This window comes from Microcebus murinus, chromosome 6 (assembly GCF_040939455.1).
Source record: "Microcebus murinus isolate Inina chromosome 6, M.murinus_Inina_mat1.0, whole genome shotgun sequence".
NCBI lineage: Eukaryota > Metazoa > Chordata > Mammalia > Primates > Cheirogaleidae > Microcebus > Microcebus murinus.
Genome location: NC_134109.1, coordinates 1355154 through 1362401, shown reverse-complemented (window position 1 = coordinate 1362401; position 7248 = coordinate 1355154). Strand labels below are relative to the sequence as shown.

At 43.0% G+C, this 7248-nt stretch overlaps 1 gene segment (V, D, J or C); it reads right to left on the bottom strand.

The window, feature by feature from the left end:
* The window catches only part of LOC105861104 (immunoglobulin heavy constant mu-like), a 701862-nt gene that overhangs the window by 101577 nt on the left and 593037 nt on the right, over nucleotides 1–7248 (bottom strand).

The window sequence follows — 7248 nt, the reverse complement described above, 5'->3', positions numbered from 1 at the left end:
AAGGAAGTGAGCGCCCTCTTGACTCCCCACTGGAAAGACCAGAACAGTCTTTATTGGCAAGAGATAGGGGCCGGGTGCGGTGGCTCACACCTGTCATCCTAGCACTCTGGGAGGCCGAGGCGGGCGGATCATTTGAGCTCAGGAGTTCAAGACCAGCCAGAGCAAGAGCGAGACACCCCCCCTCCCCCCCCTCCCGCCGTCTCTACTTAGAAAATAGAAATAAATTAGCTGGACAACTAAAAATATATAGAAAACATTAGCCGGGCATGGTGGCGCATGCCTGTAGTCCCGACTACTCGGGAGGCTGAGGCAGGAGGATCGCTTGAGCCCAGGAGATTGAGGTTGCTGTGAGCTAGCCTGATGCCACGGCACTCTAGCCGGGGCAACAGAGTTGGGACTCTTATCTGAAAAAAAAAGAAAAATAGAGAGAGACAGGGGCAAGTGATACATTCATTCATTCACTGTCCTACTACATTTCACCTTAAGGGAAAAAAACTATGAAGAATGTTACTTATGTGTAAATTGTACCTAATTATGAGTAAATTAGTAAAAAAATAAATAAATAAACGTTAGGAACTGCAGACAACTTACACGTTTAAGAGAACGCTCTGTGTAACAATCACATAGCATTAGAGACGGGACACTCACCTCGCCAAGCGCAGCGACTGTCAACCAGCAGCGTGGCCTGCCCGCAGGTGGGCTCCCGCAGGTGAGCCATCGCACAGCTCTGCGCATGGCACGGCACGCGCAGGAGGGGACAGCGCACACGGGATGGAGCCTGACCCCAGCACCCGAGGGATGTGTGGGCTTGCGTCTGAGCAGAAGACGGGAACTTCAGCACCTGCCACAGGAGCCGGGCTCCACGCCCTGGGCATCGGAGGTCCATCCACAGCGGAGACGCAGCCTCGACCCCACGTGAACACCAGCGAGCCGCTGGCAGAACCCTCATGGGAGCGGCCCCCACCTCCCCAATGCAGCCCAGGCGGGGAGGGGGTGCTGACTCTCCGCAAAAGTCTCTGTGGCCCCTGCTGGGTCCTCCCCGCCCCTGACCCACGCAGGGTCCGTGTGACCACGGAAAGTGGCGCTGAAGTGGACACTGAGCCCTGAAACCAAGTGAAGGCGTTTCCCGTCCACCCAACCGCCTAAATTAAGGCAGTAAACAAGGGTACCTAAACCTAAATACATATAAAAAGTGAAATAAAGAGAGTGGGAAAATTTACAAAAGTTATAAGAGGTTTATAGAAACCTTACCTTGTGGTCAAATCAAAGCTGATTGTGATTATTAGATAAATTCGTTATTAGGTTTTATCAAAATTAACTTTAAAATGAAGAATACACTAATAACAAAGGTAAATTTGGCTTTCTCTTTTGAACAAGATTTTTGTGTGATATTAATAAGAAACAGTAAAAAATTTCTGTTTACTTTTTGAGTAAACTGCAAGGAAATAAGAGACGAGAAAGACAGATTTAGCTTGCCTGGCGGTGTCTCATGATTGTTTGGGAAACGGAGTCTCCTCTCTACCAAAGAGTAAAGGTTTTTGCTTTTTAAAATCTTTGAATTATCACTTTGGTTAAATGAATATCATTGTAAAGCAACCCGTGATCCTACTTTTAGTGGCATTTCAAACCTCTGATATTTCACGAACTTTCCAAAATCAAAAATTCAAATTCTGCATTCAGTCTTTTTGACCTCAAACTAGCTCTTCGATATGAAGGCCCCTGGAAGACCAAGGGAGACATATTAGGCTTATTTGATATTCTTTAAATCAGACAGGAAGCATTGCCAGATATGAAATGTTTTTAACTTTCTTTGGGGTACATTTATATGAATGTGTTTACAAAAATGTTTTCCAAAATCGTATGAAACTTTTAAAATTCTGATGTCTTGGTATATGTTATCAATAATTATGATTATATGTTAAAATGTTGTGTACCACAGGGATAACGGAGTTTCCTTGTCCGTTGTGTCTTTAACCATGGCTGTTCTAAGACTTTTGTCATCCTCAGACAATGGTTGTTTTACTTTGATTCTTCTCAAAAAGTGGCTTGTGTATTTTTTTAGTCAGGCAGTGTGATACCTTAATTTTATTCTCTTTGATAATGATTTCTTTGGTAATTAGAGGGTTTTTTTTTTTTTTTGGTTCCATGTAAATTTTCAAATCATTTTTTCTAAGAAGAATGTTATTATTATTTTGATAGGGATTGCACTGTATCTGTAAATTGGTATCAGTAGTATTGGCATTTTAACAATATTAGTTCTTTCAATCTATGAGCAAGAAATATCTTTCCATTTTGTTGTGTCTTCTTCAAATCATTTCACAGTGTTTTGTAGTTTTCCTTGCATGGGTCTTTTATTCCTTGGCTAAGTTGATCCCTGGGAATTCTATATTCTTTGTAGCCATTTGAAATGGTATACTTTCTTGATCTCATTTTCGAAATGTTCACTGTCGACAAGCATAAATGCTATTATAATTTTTATGTTGATTTTTTATTCTGCAACTATACTGAATTTGTTTATAAGTTCTAACGGGTTTTCTTGGTGCAGTCTTTAGGTTTTCCTGAGTATAGCATCATGTCATCTGCAAGCACAGCTGATGTGATTTGCCCCTTTCCAATTTTGGTGCACTCGTCTTTTCTCTTGCCCGATTGCTCTGGCTGGGAATTCCAGCATTATGAGGAACAAAAGTGATAAAGTTAGGTGTCCTCGTCTTGTTCCTGATCTTGGAGGAAAGGCTTTAAATTTTTCACCATTCAGTACAGTGTTAGCAGCGGGACTGTCTAATGCGGCTGCTATTATTATGAAGTGTGTTCTTCCACACTCCACTCTATGAAGGCTCTTATCATAAAAGATGTTTAATTGCATAAAATGCTTTTTCAGCATCTATTAAAGTGATCATATAGATTTTGTTCTTGGTTTCTTTAATATGATGTATCATGTTTATTTATTTGCATATGTTGAACCATCTTTGCACCCCTGGGATAAATCTCACTTGACCATGTTTAATGATCTTCTTAACGTGTTGTTTCATTCAGGTGACTAGTATTTTACTGCGGGTTTTTGCATCTGTGTCAATCAGGAATAAGGTCCTGTTTTATTTTATTTTTTTTTCTTTTTTGTATCCTTCTCTGGTGGACATTGAGGTAATGCTGGCCTCAGAGAAGGAGTGTGGAAGTATTCCCTCTGCTTCAGTTATTTAAAAGAGTTGGGACAGGATTTATGTCAGTGCTTCTTTAAATAATTGGCAGAATTCAGTGGTGAAAGCTCTTGGGCTGCGCTTTTCTCAGGTGTGACAATTTTTATTATCACTTTGCTCTAGTCACTCATTATTGGTTTATTGAGGTTTTCTATTTCTTTATGGTTCAATGTTGGTAGGTGTATACGCACAGAAATTTATTCTTTTTTTCCCCTAGGTTTTCCAGTTTTGTGTCATAGAGTTCATAGACTTCTCTAATTCTTTGTATTTTTATGTTGTCAGTTTTTGTGTCTGCATTTAAAATTTTGATTTTATTTATTTTGGTATCTCTTCTTCGTGTAGCTGAAGATGTGTCAATTTTGTTTATATTTAAAAAAACAAATTTAGGGGTTGATCTTCATTATTGTTTTTTAAGTCTTAACTTCACTTATTTCTGCTCTTGTCTTTATTAATTTCTTTCCTCCTGCTAATCTGGGGTTTGTTTTTTCTTGATCTGTAAATTACTTGAGGTGTACCATTATGTTATTTATTTGAAGCCATGCTATTTGGGGAGGGGCTCCCCAAGCTTTTTAATGCCTTTCGGGACCTTCCCCCTAGTCTGGACCAGTGTGGGGCTCGCCGTCAGCCAGCTGACCCCCCCAGGAAGGGGCTGCTTCCCGCCCCCCTTGGGTTTCTCTCCTGAAAACGCTCTTTCCTTTTCTCCACGTGGCCAGGCTGTGGATTCCCCAAATTTAAACTCTGCTTCCCTTAGAACTGTAAGTTCCGACTTTAGGTCACCCCCTTGCTCCCAGGTCCGCTGCAGGCTGTGGGAAGCAGCGACAGCGCTTTCTGAAGGCCAGCTGGGTCGCCCGCCTGGGCGCGGCCTCCGCGGGCGCGGCGCGGACACGGCCCGGCCGCCTCGCACCCCGGCCCGGTCGCTGTCAGCGTCCGGGCGCAGCCATTACCCAGTCTCCAAGAAGCTCCGGCTTTCCCTCACCTTTTTGTCTGCTTCTGCGCTTCTCCACTCCCTTCCCGCCTCCGTCCCGCGCCGGCCGCGGCGCCGCTTCCCGCTCCCGGGCGTCTTCCCGGCGCTGCTGTGAGGGGCCGGGCGGGCGGTTCGTGGAAAAGAGTTTTATCTGACTCGTGCTTCTGAGGACTGCGCGCGAAAAGCACAGCGCCGGCATCGGCTTCGCCGAGAGCTCCCGGGAGCGCCCGCTCACGACCGGAGGGGACAGGCGAGCGGGAGTGCCGCTCGCGGCGAAGCGGGCCGCGGGGCTGGCGCTGGCTGACAGGCACTCTCGCGTGAACTAACGGAGGGAGCGGGAACGCCCTGGTTGCCACGGGAGGGCGCCGCCGTGCTGGGGGGTCCGTCCTCCCTGGGGACCGGACGCCTGCCCCGGCCCCGCGCTGCACGCTGGGACCCAGTGTCAGTGCGGCGGGCTGTCCCCCAGAGCTCCGCACGTGTCCGCGAGGCCCGCGTCGGAAGAGCGAGGACGCGTGACTGAGGAAGAGGGAGGAGAGCGACCCATTGCCGGCGGATGCGAGGGTGGAGGCCCCTGTCCGGGACGCGCGTCCTCTCGGGGCTGCGGCCCAGACGCCGGGCCCCGCGCGGGGACACCGCGGGCACCTCGCTGCCCGACTTAATTTTAGTAGGTCGTAGGTGCTCAGCAATGTGACCTTAACACTTGTACCCCCATAATACGCTAAAATAAAATAAAAAATCGATCATTTAATTTTCCAGTCTTTTTGGTGCAGAGTTATTCGCAATAGTCTCCAAAAATCTTCAGTATTTCCGTGACATCAGTTTTAGTGTCTCTTTTTTAATCTCTGATTTTGTTTATTTGCATTTTCTCGCTTTTTTCTTAGTCCGGATAAAGGTTCATTGATTTTTGCCTTTTCAGGAATCCAGCTGTTTCTTTATTCACCTTCTGTATGTTTTTCCAGTCTCGGTTTCCTTTATTGTCGCTCTGGTCGTTATTGTTGCTCCTCTCCCACTGATTGTGCATTTGGTTCATGTTGTTTCTTCGGTTCCTGGAGGTGAAATAGTAGGTTGTTTATTTGAGCTTTTTCTGCATTTTTGGCGTGGCAGTTGTTGCTATAAACTTACCTGGTAACTGCTGTTGCAGTCTCATATTGGTGTTGGAACGTTGTGTTTCCATTTTACTTCGTCCCAAGAAATTTTAAAATTTTTTCTTAATTCCCTCATTGATCCTTCAGTTGTTCGGGAGCATGCTGTTTACTCTCCACGTATTTGTATGGAGTCCAAAGCTTCTCTTTTAATTGGTTTCTAGTTTAATAACTTTGTGGTCAGAAATCACACTTGAAGTAATTTTGATTTTTAAAAAATGTGTTAAGGCTATTTCTTTTGGCTAATATATGGTCTGTTCTGGGGAGTGTTTTATGTGCCATTGACAGATAGACATGTAAATTTGCAGATGTTGGCTGGAATATTTTGTAAATGTGTGTTGAATCCATTTCATCTGCAGTGTAGTTTAAGTCTGTTTATTTTGTTGATTTTCTGTCTGGACAATCTTTCCAATGCTGGGAGTGGGGTGATAGAATCCCCTACTGCCGTTGTATTGGAATCTTTCTCTCCACTGAGATCTAATAATATTTTCTTTACATATCTTCTTTACATATCTGTGTGTCCATGCATTGGTTGCACTTATAGTTGTTATTTTTTCTTGCTGTCTTAATCCCTTTATTATTATATAATGGCCTTTGTCTATCTTTGTATTTTCTGACTTAAAGTCTATTTTATCTGATGTAAATATAGCTACTTCTGCCCTTTGTAGTTTCTGTTTGTGTGAGTTATCTCTTCCCATCTGTTTATTTTCAGTCTATGTTTGTCCGTATGGGTGCAGAGAATTTTTGTAGGCAACTGTAAACATTGTCATACTCAAAATTAAGTCATTTCCATTGTAAAAGAAAACAACCCTGGCCATGACACCTAGGGAAAGCTAAAGACAGAGTTCTCCTGCTTGTGTGCCTGACACCAAAGCTATCAGAAATGACTCTGCAAAACCCAGAACTTTGCATAAAGTCCATCACATCCTGACATGGAAAAATACTTCTGCGGGAACATCTGCCTAGCAGCTGCCTGTCCAAACTTGTTATTGAAATTTGTACACAAGAATAGTTGTCTCAAAAGAATTATGTAATCCCTCTGATTTTTTCTTTAAAACCTTTGTTTTCTTTACCTTTCCGAATGAGCGCACAGTTTACTATGGCACGCATACTCCCTTGCATTGATCTACACCTGAATAAGTATCTTTCTCTGTTACGGGGACTCTGTTATTTGGTTGACACGACGGTACCAGAAACAGTTAAAGTTAAAAACATTTCATATCTGGCAATGCTTCCTGTCTGATTTAAAGAATATCAAATAAGCCTAATATGTCTCCCTTGGTCTTCCAGGGGCCTTCATATCGAAGAGCTAGTTTGAGGTCAAAAAGACTGAATGCAGAATTTGAATTTTTGATTTTGGAAAGTTCGTGAAATATCAGAGGTTTGAAATGCCACTAAAAGTAGGATCACGGGTTGCTTTACAATGATATTCATTTAACCAAAGTGATAATTCAAAGATTTTAAAAAGCAAAAACCTTTACTCTTTGGTAGAGAGGAGACTCCGTTTCCCAAACAATCATGAGACACCGCCAGGCAAGCTAAATCTGTCTTTCTCGTCTCTTATTTCCTTGCAGTTTACTCAAAAAGTAAACAGAAATTTTTACTGTTTCTTATTAATATCACACAAAAATCTTGTTCAAAAGAGAAAGCCAAATTTACCTTTGTTATTAGTGTATTCTTCATTTTAAAGTTAATTTTGATAAAACCTAATAACGAATTTATCTAATAATCACAATCAGCTTTGATTTGACCACAAGGTAAGGTTTCTATAAACCTCTTATAACTTTTGTAAATTTTCCCACTCTCTTTATTTCACTTTTTATATGTATTTAGGTTTAGGTACCCTTGTTTACTGCCTTAATTTAGGCGGTTGGGTGGACGGGAAACGCCTTCACTTGGTTTCAGGGCTCAGTGTCCACTTCAGCGCCACTTTCCGTGGTCACACGGA